The sequence below is a fragment of the Lytechinus variegatus genome, chromosome 3 (assembly GCF_018143015.1).
Source record: "Lytechinus variegatus isolate NC3 chromosome 3, Lvar_3.0, whole genome shotgun sequence".
Classification (NCBI taxonomy): domain Eukaryota; kingdom Metazoa; phylum Echinodermata; class Echinoidea; order Temnopleuroida; family Toxopneustidae; genus Lytechinus; species Lytechinus variegatus.
The window spans coordinates 61402188-61421142 of record NC_054742.1 but is presented as its reverse complement, the minus strand read 5'-3'; the positions used below and the strand labels follow the sequence as shown (position 1 = coordinate 61421142).

General features: G+C 34.6%; 1 pseudogene; it reads left to right on the top strand.

The window, feature by feature from the left end:
* Nucleotides 1-264: 264 nt before the first annotated feature.
* LOC121412104 overlaps nt 265-18955 on the top strand; it is a 93283-nt pseudogene continuing 74592 nt past the window's right edge.

Genomic DNA, 18955 nt, shown 5'->3' with positions numbered 1-18955 from the left:
ATTAGCGGGCTAGCAAAATACACATTTTAGTTTGTTTTGATTTTGAAAGGGGGCGTGGTTGCCCGAGAAAGGGCTCGTGACCCGACCCGTAAAGGGCGGGGCAGCGCTTTTTGGCGCCCGCGCCAAAGAATTTGGGCACAATGCCAGACATTTGCCGCGGTTGAGCTATGCGCGGATAAAAGTGCGGGGAATGCTTCATTTTCGTTTTGGCTTTCAATGAAGAGAGATGACGGTGCATGTGTAAAGCGTGCTTACAAAATTTTTTGAAAATTTTCTTTCGGCACTGGCAACTAGGCCTAGGTGGCAGATATTTCGACATTTGTCTAGCTACCTATACCGGATATCTACACAAAGGATTCATACTTTTATTGGATTATACAGACGCTGATTTCAGTTTTTTACTGTCTTCAGACTTCAGCCTCAGGAATTGTTGCCGTAGAACTAAGACTAAGTTAGCTGTGCCGATTTGTGGACCTAAAAGATTCAGTTTGCAACTTCAGGATTGAATTTTTTCTTGGCGGTTCGCTTGATTGAACTTTGGAGGTGATTGCATCCAGGATTCATTGGACTTGGGCTGAGTGACGGAGCTTCGAGTCTAACTCTAGTTTCGCGAGTTGATCATGCCAAAGGTTAAGGCCAAGAAAATAACGACCGCAGGTGCGAGGAAAGGAGATGACACACCGAAGAGGAGGCCGGGTCGGCCGAGAGGTCCACGGGCGACGTCAACCCCCGCAAGTGTGGATCTGGGGCTGGGAGGCGGCAACAACGGGCCAGGAAGGAGCGGTGAGTTAAATCCCTCTCAGTCTCAAGTTGTCGATGTTGATGAAAAAAGTGGTAGGCCTAGGTCTAAAGTTGGTGATAAAATGGCAGAGCTAGATCTAGATCTAGTGGGGCGGGAAGGCCAGGCGCCCGTGGGCAGATCTATTGCTTGGCATGAGATAGTAGCTCAGGAGTCGGATACCGGTAGCTCGGGGCAGGCTCAGCCAGCAGTTTCAGTGCCGGCGCGGTCGGCAGGGGTAGCCGAAGATCTAGGCCTAGATCTAGTGGAGGTCGGTGTTGAGAGATCTGAGCCCCAGGCGCCTAGGCTTTCTGCCGTGTTGGGGCACCGGAACCATTTATTAGCGCATGCGACCCACTAGGTGTGGAAGTGGCTATCTCACTGAAGGAAAAAATTTGGGCAAGTGAATATATAGATTTGGGAGTGCTCCTTAAGCATAATAATGCACGTGATGAGTTTGGGGCCTTGAGTGTAGGTGACACCACTTTGAGTTTGTGTCAATCGGGATCTGGTCTTGGTTTGCAACTTCAACCTCAATCAAAGGCTAAGAAAATCATGTCGGTAGAGCAGTGGACTTCGGTGTTTCTAGTATTTGCCTCAATTTACGCTGAGAAGCACATTGAAAGGAGCAGGGAGCTCATGAAATATATGGATTTGATAAGGCATGCAGCCCGTGCGTTTGCAGGTTATGGCTGGCGTGACTATGACACTCAGTTTAGGAGCAAGCAGGCGCGTTTACCCGGGCGATCCTGGGCGAGCGTCGACGCCGAGTTGTGGTTGATGCTGGTGGCTCTAATGGTCCGCGGCAGCGCCACAATTTACCCCATGCCCCTCGCCATCAGTTCTACAGAGGGGAGTACGGCGCGAGAAAATCTTTTCCCTTCGGAGGAAAGGGACCCGGAGCCAATGGCACACCCAGCCGAGGCGTGTGCTTTGCCTTTAATAGAGGCAAGTGCATGCGAGGCAAAGCTTGCATCTATGAGCACAAGTGTTCCCGCTGCCAGGCGACAGGTCATGGGGCTAAGCAGTGTAGCCAAGGGCGGGCCGGTTCCAGTCCCGCTGGCAGTAAATAGGTCTACGGCTAGTGCGGTGTCGTCTATTGCTCCGACCCCTATTAAGTTAGCACGTTTGGTGCCCATGTTAGCTACTTATCCTAATCAGGAGCATGCTCAGTGCTTGTATAATGGTTTTAAGTTTGGTTTTTCATTACATTTTGAAGGGGACAGGGTCCCATTGGTTGTTAAAAACCTGAAATCAGCATTCGAACACATGGATACGTTGAAAAAGAAATTGAGGGATGAAATAGACTTAGGTAGGATAGTTGGGCCTTTTGTTGTTCCTCCCTTCGAGAATATGAGGTGTTCACCAGTGGGGTTGGTGCCCAAAAAGGCCCCAGGGGAGTTCCGTATGATTCAACATTTATCGGCACCCAGGGGAAATTCAGTTAATGATGGCATACCGGAGGGGCAGTGTACAGTAACATATTCGTCCTTTGATTCGGCGGTAGATATTGTGACGCAATTGGGGCGGGGTGCCCTTATGGGAAAGACTGACATTAAGTCAGCTTTCAGGCTCTTGCCTGTTCACCCAAAAGATTTTGAGTTGCTTGGGATGTATATAGATGGTCGTTACTATTTTGATCGTTGTTTGCCGATGGGCTGCGCAGTTTCTTGTTCCACTTTTGAATGTTTTAGTACTTTTTTAGAGTTTTGCGCGAGAAAAGTTGCGAAGTCGCAAAATATTGTCCATTATTTGGATGATTTCTTTTTTGCAGGCGGCCCTGCCTCGGAGGATTGCAGGCGGGCAATGCATTGTTTTGAAGCAATTTGCGAACGATTTGGGGTGCCCATAGCGCGAGAAAAAGCGGAAGGCCCGACCACACAGTTGTCATATCTTGGGCTGGTAATAGATAGCGTTTCTCAGCAGGTTCGGGTACCGGAGGACAAAATTGAGAAATTAGTAGGGAAATTAAATTGGGCGGTACAGAAACAAAAAATTTCCCTAAGAGACATTCAGTCGATTGTAGGTAGTCTAAACTTTGTATGTAAGGCAATTGCTCCAGGGCGAGCATTCATGAGACGGCTCATTGACTTAACTAAGAGCGTTAAGCGTCCTTTTCACATGGTTAGGTTGACGAGAGGGGCTAAGGCTGACTTGCGGGTTTGGTTGGAGTTCTTGGCACATTTTAATGGTCAAGTTTTCTTCCGGGCTCCAGGCTGGTTTGGAAGCGAGGAAATTCAGTTTTTCACTGATGCGGCGGCTGGCATTGGTTTTGGAATTTTCTTTGGAGGCAGGTGGGCTCAATCCAGGTGGCCTGCTGATTTCCAGGCCGGTAGGAGGTCTATAGCTTTTTTAGAGCTATTCCCTATTTGGGTAGGCTTGGAGATTTGGGGCATGGAGCTAAAGGACAAGAATATATTGTTTAATTGTGATAATCAGGCCGTGGTGGCAGTACTTAACAAGCAGTCGGCGCTATGCCCTGATATTATGGTTTTGGTGAGGAAGGTGGTGATTATATGTTTAAGCAATAATATAGTGTTGAGGGCTAGGCACGTACATGGATGTGATAATGGTATAGCTGATGCACTATCTCGATTTCAGATGCCGAGGTTCCATGCGTTAGCACCGGGGGCCGCCCGGAGGGCGTGGAGGTTCCAGTCCGTCTTTGGAAGAGCTGGCTATCGAGAGAAGTCGACTGCTGATGGCTTCTAGGGCAGCTCGAACACACACAACTTACTCTATTGCCTTGGGGGCATACGTGAAATTTTGTAAAGTGTACGGATACGACCCCCAGCTACCCCCTAATGTAGAATGGGTGGCGCAGTTCATTTCTTATTTATCCTTTATGGGATATGCAGGGTCTACTATTCAAACATACATATCTGGGTTGGCATTTTATATGAGTTCATCTGGGCTAAAGGATGTGACCAAGAGTTTTGTGATTACAAGGTTAATTGAAGGGTGTAGGCGAAGTACTTTGAGAAGAGATGCTAGGCATCCAATCACATTGTCTGTGTTAAATAGAATGCTCGCCTACTTGAGGCATGTTTGTGGTAGTCATTACGATGTTTTGATGTACTCTGCTGCTTTTTCAGTGGCATTTTATGGTTTGTTGAGAGTTAGTGAGTTGACAGTAGAGTCCAGGCATAGATGTGAGTCTATTCTGCAGCACACAGATGTTAGGGTCACTGGCGATGCACCGCATCGCAGGGTGGAATTATTCCTAAGGAAGTCAAAGACTGACCAGCGGGGAAATGGGTGCACCATTTCGATACCAGAGTTGGGGACAGTTAGCTGCCCTGTGATGGCGGTTATTCGTTATTTAGAAATCCGCCCAAAGAATGGTGGAGCCTTCTTTTTGTTCATATGGTGCTCTCCCGCTAACTAGGCGTGAATTTGGAAACATGATAAAACGATGTTTGACATACGGGGATATGCCGGCGGCAATGTTTTCATCGCATTCCTTTCGTATTGGGGCGGCTACGACCGCTGCCATGGCCGGTTGCTCGGATGAGGAAATCCAACGCATGGGGCGTTGGGTTTCGAGTGCACATCGGAGATATATAAGACTCGACATGGTTAAGTAAAAAAATAAAAAAAAAAAAAAAAAAAAAAGAACGAAAAAATATATGAAATGATGATTTTAGGTTATTTGACATTTTGACCAAAATCAGGTGTAAGTTATCTTCCAATAATGTCACAACGCGTTTACTTTACACGAGGACATGTGCTTTAATCAAAGCCGTGGCCGATGGGTTGTTGGATATTTGGGTGTATAATTCTCAATATATCTGCTTACATGGTATTGTTTTATTTTATTCAGCCCTATTCAGAAGCAGGGTGGTATGTTCAGTGCCAAGAGGCTTGTTTACAAAGGAGCCCTTGTTACAGTATACATTATACATTATACATTATGCATCATATATTATACATTATACATTATACTTTATTACATTCTTTATACAAAATGAAGAAAGAGATGGTACTATATTGATGGGAATGTGTTTATACGTTATACATTATACATTATACCTTATACATTTTACATTATACATTATACCTTATACATTTTACATTATACATTATACATTATTATAAATTGATTGGAATGTGCTCAGACATTATACATTATACATTATTATATATTGGTTGGAATGTGTTTATACATTATACATTATTACATTATACAAAAGGAAGAAAGGGATAGTACTATATTGATTGGAAGGTGTTTGGAACATCAGATTGATCATAACGACCCCCCCCCCCCCCCCCCCTGTACATGTTGATATCAATATACATGTATCATCAAAATAACCCTGGGCTTAATATTGAATGAGTAAGTGCGGGTTTAATGATATCACACAATTACGAGCATTCTGCTTTTTAGAGAGAATGTTACAACGGTATAATGACGTGTTTAATATCAATGCTTTCAGGATTAAGGGGAGGGGTCAAAAATGTGATTACATACATTGTATCTTGGAGGGGAAAACCCCGTGATGAAGGGGTGGTGAAGGGTAGCAGACCTTTCAGGGGAAATTTTCATACTTCAAAATTCTGCCCAGCCCTCTTTTCTTGTTTTCTATTACAGGACCTGTGGTGTGGATCATAGGGGACTCGATAGTGTTTTGGGCACTTCGCAGGGCGAAGAACACCGGCGAGGCTGACCTTGGACTTGGAACGTCGGTCCGCTGGTTGGGGAAAAGGGGGCTACGAATTGAAGGGGTAAGCGATTGGTTAGATAAGATGGGTCGGAGTGAACCAAAGCCTTCAGTAGTAGTATTGCATGTAGGAACGAATGACATTGAGGCACTGTCCAAGAAGAAGCTGGCTAGTTTGACGTATAGACTTTTTGACGCCAATAAGGACAAATTTCAAATAGTGTGGTCGGACATTTTGGAGAGGGTTTGGTACCCCGCTGGCTGTACAGGAGATCAAGGTAAATTGGACTTAAAGAGAAGGGCGGCCAATAGGTACGCCAAGGCTTTAGCTGCAAGATTTCATGGTAAAGCCATACCGCATCCATCAATATCCCATAATGACATTTCGCTGTACAGAACTGATGGCCTACATCTGGCCGATGAAGGGTTGGACAGATTTATCAGTGAGTTAAAAGTTGGTCTTTCATATCTTCGTTGAGTATGTATTTATACATTTTACCTTAGTCGCTCCGGCGTGACCGACTCCAGACCGTCCGATCCGATAGTATGAATAAGGGTTTTGGCTGGTCTGGAGCCGGTTTCACCAGTGTGTCTATGCTTTCATAATGTATCATTTGTTGTTATTTAGCTGCTCATGCATTTACGTTCAATGTATGCATGCATTAAATCATGTTGGGGTCAGTTATGGATAACCTAGATATACATTGTAATGGAGGAATGAGCAATGTTCCCTGGTACCCCCCCCCCCCCTGGTAAAAGCACTAAGGATGATAACGTTGGTGAATACTAGTAGAATGATCCTGTAATGGTTGCTAAGATTTATTGAATATCTTGGTAGATACGAGTAAAATTTTGACGTGTTTGTTGGCGGTCGATCATATATAAATAAATTATATATTCTCGTTTGGCGGTAATTTGGCAATTAGGCCACCTGAAACACGTATTTTCCAAGAATAATTGGGTATTTCTGGTCATGCCAGGGCAGGCATGTGGATTTTAATCAATTATGTTATGTTATTATGTAAGTTGCAGGTCCCCACTCGTTACCTAGGTGAGGGGGACCTATTTGTACATACAAATGTTTGAGAACGCTGTTAAACTGAAATAATTGTGTCATGCTTAAAGTTTAATCTTAGCCTGACCTGATCTTAAAGGCGGGCAGGCTGGTCTATAGTCATGGGCATTCATATATCTCTATATGCTATATTTATGTCATCTGTAATCCACCGATAGCTCATAATTAATAGCTGTGCTGGGATTCCGGTCCGGCTAGCAGGGAACCAGTGGGAAAACAGCCATGAATTTTAAACATTGAAGAACTTACGAGGGGGGCCTTCTAGCCGGGGGTTTAACCCCTCTCCGAGGAGCTTATTAAACAAGGGTATCGGTTGGTTACAGACATTATCGGTATATGTATATGTGATGATATTCATACACTGTACACAAAAAGCAGAATTGGTAAAGATGCACATTCATCTCTATTTTCATTAAAGCCACGACAAATCGCAATTCACTTGTTCTTGTTGTTTTGTTAGCCGTGAATAATGGATTTTAAAGACGGCTTGACGATTTAAAATGATTTATTAGCGGGCTAGCAAAATACACATTTTAGTTTGTTTTGATTTTGAAAGGGGGCGTGGTTGCCCGAGAAAGGGCTCGTGACCCGACCCGTAAAGGGCGGGGCAGCGCTTTTTGGCGCCCGCGCCAAAGAATTTGGGCACAATGCCAGACATTTGCCGCGGTTGAGCTATGCGCGGATAAAAGTGCGGGGAATGCTTCATTTTCGTTTTGGCTTTCAATGAAGAGAGATGACGGTGCATGTGTAAAGCGTGCTTACAAAATTCCCACCTCCTCCCCATTACCATCCTCTAGTTATAATTAAGGGGGATGTTGACATATATATCGTGGGGGGATTCTTGCATATTATGGATATGGTTGTGTATTTATTGTCCTTGTGCATTCTTAATGTTATTTTGTTTATTTAGTTTTTGTTTGCAAGGAAGAAGTCAATTCGAAATTACTATGAAGCAGGTTATGCCTCAAACGTTCATGTGAGTTGTCATAAAAATCCAAGTTATGGATGGTTATAGAAAAAATCTGGGGATTGAAATTATAATTTTCTCAGGTCATTTGAGAAGAAATGTTTATGAATTCATAATTTCTATGTATGTTTTATTTTCCTCTACCATGAGCATTATATATGAAGAAATGTTTGATAAGATTGCATAGGCTTCATTTCAGATAAAGTTATTTCTCGGGTCTGCATCGGACTCCTTAGGAATTAGACGGAAGTATTGTCCCAATTTTTAGGCTTCTTCAAGTTCAGCCGAATGTTCAGGTCTTTAGGCGTAGTATGTTGGTATACTTATGTGAATTTGTATGGTAATTTTGTCATGGTGTATTTATTATTAATACTGCCCACCTTTGGTATAGGAAGCAGCTCACGCATCAGTCAGATTTGAGTTATGGTTTTTAAATATCTGTTGTGTGCTGCCCGTTCAGGCAGAAATTGTGAAGAAATGATCGTTTTGGGGAAAGATATTGAAGAAAATATTATTTAGTTTAATTGCATTGATGTATATGTTAATGACGAACACGCATTGGTCATTTACAACGAGTGATACTTTCGTACCTTGCTTCCCTTTGCCAGAGTATGGCCATATTAGTGAATTTCGTTTGGTGAAACAAATTTCTTTCTGAATTCAATTTCCTTTATTAAAGTTCCTTTAAGGGGCTCAATATTTTCAGTGGGATGAAAATTGGATACCTATAGTTGGCTTGAATACCAGCAGTAGTTGATCTTGGCAAAGTGTGATTAGGGGGGGGGGGGGGGGGGGGGGGTACAAGTACTTTTGCATTTATATTTTCCAGGGAAGTTGTATTTGTTGAATCTATATGATACTCTATAATGAATGGTGTATGAAGTAGTTGGAGGGTGATGGTATACTTTTCATGGTTAATTTCAGAATCTAGGCAGAGCCTAGGCTGATAGAAGAGCGTAACACGAATCCAAATTCGAGGGTGTTTGACCTGGTCGCACACCAATCCTAACAACGATCGTCGTGCATAAGTGGGCCGTAAGGGAATTTTATCCTCCTGTCCTATTTTGGCCAGTGGGCAGGCGGGTTTTCGCCCTTACTCGTTTTTGGGAGGAGTGTTGACGCCTTGTGTGTTGTTGAAAAACAAGCAGTTGAAGTTCTGGGGGCATGATTTCAGTAAGAGGCGCATTATTAAAGTACCTCCTTTTTTCCTTTCCATGCCAGGGCAGGCATGTGGATTTTAATCAATTATGTTATGTTATTATGTAAGTTGCAGGTCCCCACTCGTTACCTAGGTGAGGGGGACCTATTTGTACATACAAATGTTTGAGAACGCTGTTAAACTGAAATAATTGTGTCATGCTTAAAGTTTAATCTTAGCCTGACCTGATCTTAAAGGCGGGCAGGCTGGTCTATAGTCATGGGCATTCATATATCTCTATATGCTATATTTATGTCATCTGTAATCCACCGATAGCTCATAATTAATAGCTGTGCTGGGATTCCGGTCCGGCTAGCAGGGAACCAGTGGGAAAACAGCCATGAATTTTAAACATTGAAGAACTTACGAGGGGGGCCTTCTAGCCGGGGTTTAACCCCTCTCCGAGGAGCTTATAAAAACAAGGGTATCGGTTGGTTACAGACATTATCGGTATATGTATATGTGATGATATTCATACACTGTACACAAAAAGCAGAATTGGTAAAGATGCACATTCATCTCTATTTTCATTAAAGCCACGACAAATCGCAATTCACTTGTTCTTGTTGTTTTGTTAGCCGTGAATAACTGAACTTAAATAGAATAGCCCAAATAAAAAAAGTAATTTTATTATGAAAAACAAAATGGAATAACCCAACTTAAATAGAATAGCCCAAATACAAAACAACTAATTTTATAATAAAAAACAAAATGGAATAACCCAACAAAAATGGAATAGCCCAAATAAAAAAAAGAACTTAACTTACAATTAAGTAACAAATGTAATAACCAAACTAAAATGGAATAGCCCAAATAAAAAAGAACTTAACTAATAAGTAACGAAATGGAATAACCCATCTAAAATGGAATAGCCCAATTAAAATAGAACTTAACTTACAATTAAGTAACAAATGGAATAACCAAACTAACATGGAATAGCCCAAATAAAAAAAGAACTTAAGTACATAATTAACAAAATGGAATAACCAAACTAAAATGGAATAGCCAAAATTGAAAGGGACTAAAGTAATGATATTAGGTAAAAAAATGGAATAACCCAACTTAAATGGAATTACCCAAATAAAAATACAAGTAAGTAATAAAAAACAAAATGGAATAACCGAACTAAAATGGAATAGCTCAAATAAAAATAGAAGTGATATGAAAATATAAAAAACAAAATGGAATAACCCAACTTAAATGGAATAGCCCAAATAAAAAAAACTTAACTAAATAATTAATTAACGAAATGGAATAACCCATCTAAAATGGAATAGCCCAAATTAAAATAGAACTTAACTTACAATTAAGTAACAAATGGAATAACCAAACTGAAATTAAATAACCCATCTTAAATGGAATAGCCCAAATAAAAAAAAACTAATTTTATAATAAAAACAAAGTGGAATCACCCTAACTTAAATAGAATAGCCCAAATAATAAAGAACTGATTTTATAATAAAAATCAAAATTGAATAACCCAACGAAAATGGAATAGCCCAAATAAAAAAAGATCTTAACTTACAATTAAGTAACAAATGGAATAACCAAACTAACATGGAATAGCCCAAATAAAAAAAACTTAAGTACATAATTAACAAAATGGAATAACCAAACTAAAATGGAATAGCCAAAATTGAAAGGGACTAAAGTAATGATATTAGGTAAAAAAATGGAATAACCCAACTTAAATGGAATTACCCAAATAAAAATACAAGTAAGTAATAAAAAACAAAATGGAATAACCGAACTAAAATGGAATAGCCCAAATTGAAAGGGACTGAAGTAATGATATTAAGTAACAAAATGGAATAACCCAACTAAAATGGAATAGCCCAAGTAAAAATAGAAGTAATTTGATAATAAAACACAAAATGGAATAACCCAACTGAAATGGAATAGCCCCCCACAAATAGAACTAATTTTGTAATAAAAAACAAAATGGAATAACCGAACGAAAATGGAATAGCCCAAATTGAAAGGGACTAATGTAATGATATTAAGTAACAAAATGGAATAACCCAACTTAAATAGAATAGCCCAAATAAAAAAAGGAATTTTATTATTAAAAAAAAATGGAATAACCCAACAAAAATGGAAAAGCCTAAATAAAAAAAGAACTTAACTTACAATTAAGTAACAAATGGAATAACCAAACTAAAATGGAATAGCCCAAATAAAGAACTTAACTGATAATTAAGTAACGAAATGGAATAACCCATCTAAAATGGAATAGCCCAATTAAAATAGAACTTAACTTACAATTAAGTAACAAATGGAATAACCAAACTAAAATGGAATAGCCCAAATAAAAAAGAACTTAACTGATAATTAAGTAACGAAATGGAATAACCCATCTAAAATGGAATAGCCCAATTAAAATAGAACTTAACTTACAATTAAGTAACAAATGGAATAACCAAACTAACATGGAATAGCCCAAATAAAAATAAAAGTAATTTAATAATAGAAACAAAATGGAATAACCCAACTTAAATGGAATAGCCCAAATAAAAAAGAACTTAACTAATAATTAAGTAACGAAATGGAATAACCCATCTAAAATGGAATAGCCCAATTAAAAAAGAACTTAACTTACAATTAAGTAACAAATGGAATAACCAAACTGAAATTAAATAACCCATCTTAAATGGAATAGCCCAAATAAAAAAAACTAATTTTATAATAAGAAACAAAGTGGAATCACCCTAACTTAAATAGAAAAGCCCAAATAATAAAGAACTGATTTTATAATAAAAATCAAAATTGAATAACCCAACGAAAATGGAATAGCCCAAATAAAAAAAGATCTTAACTTACAATTAAGTAACAAATGGAATAACCAAACTAACATGGAATGGCCCAAATAAAAATATAAGTAATTTAATAATAGAAACAAAATGGAATAACCCAACTTAAATTGAATAGCCCAAATAAAAAAGAACTTAACTAATAATTAAGTAATGAAATGGAATAATAACCCATCTAAAATGGAATAGCCCAACTAAAATAGAATTTAACTTACAATTAAGTAACAAATGGAATAACCAAACTAAAATGTTTGTGTTTGCGGTAACTCCCGTAGGAACTCGGCAGGACAGCATTTTTTGCTGGTAAACGCCAAGCTGGTATATAAGCAATTACCTTGGCAACATTTTACGTCTAGTTTAATCAGTCATAGTGGCTGACGTAATAGACGACAGATATCACTCTTGGGCCTTTTTATCAAAGTGAAGACAGTGGCAGAAATGAGATTCTAACTCACAACCTTGCGATTATGAGTCCAATGCTCTAACCACTGGACCACACGACCCGTGAGAATAGCCCAAATCAAAAAGAACTAATTTTATAATAAGAAACAGAATGGGAATAACCCAACAAAAATGGAATAGCACAAATAAAAAAGAACTTAACTTACAATTAAGTAACAAATGGAATAACCCAACTTAAATGGAATAGCCCAAATAAAAATAGAACTAATTTTATAATAAAAAACAAAATTTAATAACCCAACAAAAATGGAATAGCCCAAATAAAAATACAAGTAAGCAATAAAAAACAAAATGGAATAACCGAACTAAAATGGAATAGCCCAAATTGAAAGGGACTAAAGTCATAATGATATTAGGTAACAAAATGGAATAACCCAACTTAAATGGAATAACACAAATAAAAATACAAGTAAGTAATAAAAAACAAAATGGAATGACCGAACTACAATGGAATAGCCCAAATAAAAGGGACTAAAGTAATGATAATAAGTAACAAAATGGAATAACCCAACTAATATGGAATAGCCCAAATAAAAATATAAGTAATTTAATAATAGAAACAAAATGGAATAACCAAACTAAAATGGAAAAAGTTACTATTAAGTAACGAATGGAATAACCCAACTAAAATGGAATAGCCCAAATTAAAAAGAACTAATTTTATAATAAGAAACAGAATGGAATAACCCAAGAAAAATGGAATAGCCCAAATAAAGAACATGACTGATAATTTAGTAACAAAATGGAATAACCCAACTTAAATGGAATAGCCCAAATAAAAATAGAAGTTAATAATAACTTACAATTAAGTAACAAATGGAATAACCAAACTAAAATGGAATAGCCCAAATAAAAAAGAACTTAACTAATAATTAAGTAATGAAATGGAATAACCCATCTAAAATGGAATAGCCCAATTAAAATAGAACTTAACTTACAATTAAGTAACAAATGGAATAACCAAACTAACGTGGAATAGCCCAAATAAAAATAAAAGTAATTTAATAATAGAAACAAAATGAAATAACCAAACTAAAATGGAAAAAGTTACTATTAAGTAACGAATGGAATAACCCAACTAAAATGGAATAGCCCAAATTAAAAAGAACTAATTTTATAATAAGAAACAGAATGGAATAACCCAAGAAAAATGGAATAGCCCAAATAAAGAACATGACTGATAATTAAGTAACAAAATGGAATAACCCAACTTAAATGGAATAGCCCAAATAAAAATAGAAGTTAATAATAAAAATAAAATGGAATAACCCAACTAAAATGGAAAAACCCAACTTAAATAGAATTGCCCAAATAAAATGAACTTAACTAATAAATAAGTAACGGATGGAATAACCCAACTAAAATGGAATAGCCCAAATTAAAAAGAACTAATTTTATAATAAGAAACAGAATGGAATAACCCAACAAAAATGGAATAGCCCAAATAAAGAACATGACTGATAATTTAGTAACAAAATGGAATAACCCAACTTAAATGGAATAGCCCAAATAAAAATAGAAGTAAATAATAAAAATAAAATGGAATAACCCAACTAAAATGGAAAAACCAAATTAAATAGAATTGCCTAAATAAAATGAACTTAACTAATAAATAAGTAACGGATGGAATAACCCAACTAAAATGGAATAGCCCAAATTAAAAAGAACTAATTTTATAATAAGAAACAGAATGGAATAACCCAAGAAAAATGGAATAGCCCAAATAAAGAACATGACTGATAATTTAGTAACAAAATGGAATAACCCAACTTAAATGGAATAGCCCAAATAAAAATAGAAGTTAATAATAAAAGTAAAATGGAATAACCCAACTAAAATGGAAAAACCCAACTTAAATAGAATTGCCCAAATAAAATGAACTTAACTAATAAATAAGTAACGGATGGAATAACCCAACTAAAATGGAATAGCCCAAATTAAAAAGAACTAATTTTATAATAAGAAACAGAATGGAATAACCCAACAAAAATGGAATAGCCCAAATAAAGAACATGACTGATAATTTAGTAACAAAATGGAATAACCCAACTTAAATGGAATAGCCCAAATAAAAATAGAAGTAAATAATAAAAATAAAATGGAATAACCCAACTAAAATGGAAAAAACCAAATTTAAATAGAATTGCCCAAATAAAATGAACTTAACTAATAAATAAGTAACGGATGGAATAACCCAACTAAAATGGAATAGCCCAAATTAAAAAGAACTAATTTTATAATAAGAAACAGAATGGAATAACCCAAGAAAAATGGAATAGCCCAAATAAAGAACATGACTGATAATTTAGTAACAAAATGGAATAACCCAACTTAAATGGAATAGCCCAAATAAAAATAGAAGTTAATAATAAAAATAAAATGGAATAACCCAACTAAAATGGAAAAACCCAACTTAAATAGAATTGCCCAAATAAAATGAACTTAACTAATAAATAAGTAACGGATGGAATAACCCAACTAAAATGGAATAGCCCAAATTAAAAAGAACTAATTTTATAATAAGAAACAGAATGGAATAACCCAACAAAAATGGAATAGCCCAAATAAAGAACATGACTGATAATTAAGTAACAAAATGGAATAACCCAACTTAAATGGAATAGCCCAAATAGAAATAGAAGTAAATAATAAAAATAAAATGGAATAACCCAACTAAAATGGAATAGCTCAAATAAAAATAGAAGTGATTTGAAAATATAAAAAACAAAATGGAATAACCCAACTTAAAAGGAATTGCCCAAATAAAATGAACTTAACTAATAAATAAGTAACGAATGGAATAACCCAACTAAAATGGAATAGCCCAAATTAAAAAGAACTAATTTTATAATAAGAAACAGAATGGAATAACCCAACAAAAATGGAATAGCCCAAATAAAGAACATGACTGATAATTAAGTAACAAAATGGAATAACCCAACTTAAATGGAATAGCCCAAATAAAAATAGAAGTTAATAATAAAAATAAAATGGAAAAACCCAACTTAAATAGAATTGCCCAAATAAAATGAACTTAACTAATAAATAAGTAACGGATGGAATAACCCAACTAAAATGGAATAGCCCAAATTAAAAAGAACTAATTTTATAATAAGAAACAGAATGGAATAACCCAAGAAAAATGGAATAGCCCAAATAAAGAACATGACTGATAATTTAGTAACAAAATGGAATAACCCAACTTAAATGGAATAGCCCAAATAAAAATAGAAGTTAATAATAAAAATAAAATGGAATAGCCCAAATAAAAATAGAAGTAATTTGAAAATATAAAAAACAAAATGGAATAACCCAACTTAAATGGAATTGCCCAAATAAAATGAACTTAACTAATAAATAAGTAACGAATGGAATAACCCAACTAAAATGGAATAGCCCAAATTAAATAGAATTGCCCAAATAAAATGAACTTAACTAATAAATAAGTAACGGATGGAATAACCCAACTAAAATGGAATAGCCCAAATTAAAAAGAACTAATTTTATAATAAGAAATAAGAATGGAATAACCCAAGAAAAATGGAATAGCCCAAATAAAGAACATGACTGATAATTTAGTAACAAAATGGAATAACCCAACTTAAATGGAATAGCCCAAATAAAAATAGAAGTTAATAATAAAAATAAAATGGAATAACCCAACTAAAATGGAAAAACCCAACTTAAATAGAATTGCCCAAATAAAATGAACTTAACTAATAAATAAGTAACGGATGGAATAACCCAACTAAAATGGAATAGCCCAAATTAAAAAGAACTAATTTTATAATAAGAAACAGAATGGAATAACCCAACAAAAATGGAATAGCCCAAATAAAGAACATGACTGATAATTTAGTAACAAAATGGAATAACCCAACTTAAATGGAATAGCCCAAATAAAAATAGAAGTTAATAATAAAAAATAAAATGGAATAACCCAACTAAAATGGAAAAACCCAACTTAAATAGAATTGCCCAAATAAAATGAACTTAACTAATAAATAAGTAACGGATGGAATAACCCAACTAAAATGGAATAGCCCAAATTAAAAAGAACTAATTTTATAATAAGAAAACAGAATGGAATAACCCAAGAAAAATGGAATAGCCCAAATAAAGAACATGACTGATAATTTAGTAACAAAATGGAATAACCCAACTTAAATGGAATAGCCCAAATAAAAATAGAAGTTAATAATAAAAATAAAATGGAATAACCCAACTAAAATGGAAAAACCCAACTTAAATAGAATTGCCCAAATAAAATGAACTTAACTAATAAATAAGTAACGGATGGAATAACCCAACTAAAATGGAATAGCCCAAATTAAAAAGAACTAATTTTATAATAAGAAACAGAATGGAATAACCCAACAAAAATGGAATAGCCCAAATAAAGAACATGACTGATAATTTAGTAACAAAATGGAATAACCCAACTTAAATGGAATAGCCCAAATAAAAATAGAAGTTAATAATAAAAATAAAATGGAATAACCCAACTAAAATGGAATAGCTCAAATAAAAATAGAAGTGATTTGAAAATATAAAAAACAAAATGGAATAACCCAACTTAAAAGGAATTGCCCAAATAAAATGAACTTAACTAATAAATAAGTAACGAATGGAATAACCCAACAAAAATGGAATAGCCCAAATAAAGAACATGACTGATAATTAAGTAACAAAATGGAATAACCCAACTTAAATGGAATAGCCCAAATAAAAATAGACGTTAATAATAAAAATAAAATGGAAAAACCCAACTTAAATAGAATTGCCCCAAATAAATGAACTTAACTAATAAATAAGTAACGGATGGAATAACCCAACTAAAATGGAATAGCCCAAATTAAAAAGAACTAATTTTATAATAAGAAACAGAATGGAATAACCCAAGAAAAATGGAATAGCCCAAATAAAGAACATGAATGATAATTTAGTAACAAAATGGAATAACCCAACTTAAGTGGAATAGCCCACATAAAAATAGAAGTTAATAAAAAAAAAATGAAATAGCCCAAATAAAAATAGTAGTAATTTGAAAATATAAAAAAAATGGAATAACCTAACTTAAATGGAATTGCCCAAATAAACTGAACTTAACTAATAAATAAGAACGAATGGAATAACCCAACTAAAATGGAATAGCCCAAATAAAAAAAGAACTTAACTTACAATTAAGTAACAAATGTTATAACCAAACTAAAATGGAATAGCCCAAATTAAAAAGAACTTAACTAATAATTAAGTAACAAAATGGAATACCCAACTTAAATGGAATAGCCCAAATAAAAATAGAAGTTAATAATAAAAATAAAATGGAATAACCCAACTAAAATGGAATAGCCCAAATAAAAATAGAAGTAATTTGAAAATATAAAAAACAAAATGGAATAACCCAACTTAAATGGAATAGCCCAAATAAAAAAATAAAGTTAATAATAAAAATAAAAAGAATAAACCCAACTAAAATGGAATAGCCCAAATAAAAATAGAAGTAATTTGAAAATAAAAAAACAAAATGGAATAAACCAACTTACATGGAATTGCCCCAAATAAAATGAACTAAAATAATAAATAATAGCGAATGGAATAACCCAACTAAAATGGAATAGCCCAAATTAAAAAGAACTAATTTTATAATAAGAAACAGAATGGAATAACCCAACAAAAATGGAATAGCCCAAATAAAGAACATGACTGATAATTAAGTAACAAAATGGAATAACCCAACTTAAATGGAATAGCCCAAAAAAAAATAGAAGTTAATAATAAAAATAAAATGGAATAACCCCAACTAAAATGGAAAAACTCAACTTAAATAGAATTGCCCAAATAAAATGAACTTAACTAATAAATAAGTAACGGATGGAATAACCCAACTAAAATGGAATAGCCCAAATTAAAAAGAACTAATTTTATAATAAGAAACAGAATAGAATAACCCAACAAAAATGGAATAGCCCAAATAAAGAACATGACTGATAATTTAGTAACAAAATGGAATAACCCAACTTAAATGGAATAGCCCAAATAAAAATAGACGTTAATAATAAAAATAAAATGGAAAAACCCAACTTAAATAGAATTGCCCAAATAAAATGAACTTAACTAATTAATAAGTAACGGATGGAATAACCCAACTAAAATGGAATAGCCCAAATTAAAAAGAACTAATTTTATAATAGGAAACAGAGTAGAATAACCCAAATAAAGAACATGACTGATAATTTAGTAACAAAATGGAATAACCCAACTTAAATGGAATAGCCCAAATAAAAATAGAAGTTAATAATAAAAATAAAATGGAATAACCCAACTAAAATGGAATAGCCCAAATTGAAAGGGACTAAAGTAATGATAATAAGTAACAAAATGGAATAACCCAAATAATATGGAAAAGCCCAAATTAACAAAAAGAACTTGACTAATTATTAAGTAATAAAATGGAATAACCCAACTAATATGGAATAGCCCAAATTAATAAAAATAACTAATTCTATAATAATTAACAAAATGGAATAACCCAGCAATAATGGAATAGCCCAAATAAAAAAAAGAACTTGACTAATAATTATGTAACAAGATGGAATAACCCAACTAAAATGGAATAGCCCACGTAAAAATAGAAGTAATTTGATAATAAAACACAAAGTTGAAAAACCCAACTTAAATGGAATAGCCCCCCCCCAAAAAAAAGAAATTTCATAATAAAAAACAAAAAAATTGAATAACCCAACAAAAATGGAATAGCCCAAATAAAAAAAGAATTTGACTAATAATTAAGTAACAAATGGAATAACCAAACTAAAATGGAATAGTCCAAATTATAACTACAGAAGTAATTTAAAAATAGAAACAAAATTTAATAACCCAACTTAAATGGAATTGCCCAAATAAAAAATTAAGTAATATTATAATAAAAAACAAAATGGAATAACCCAACGAAAATGGAATAGCCCAAATAAAGAACTTCAATAAAAATTAAGTATCAAATG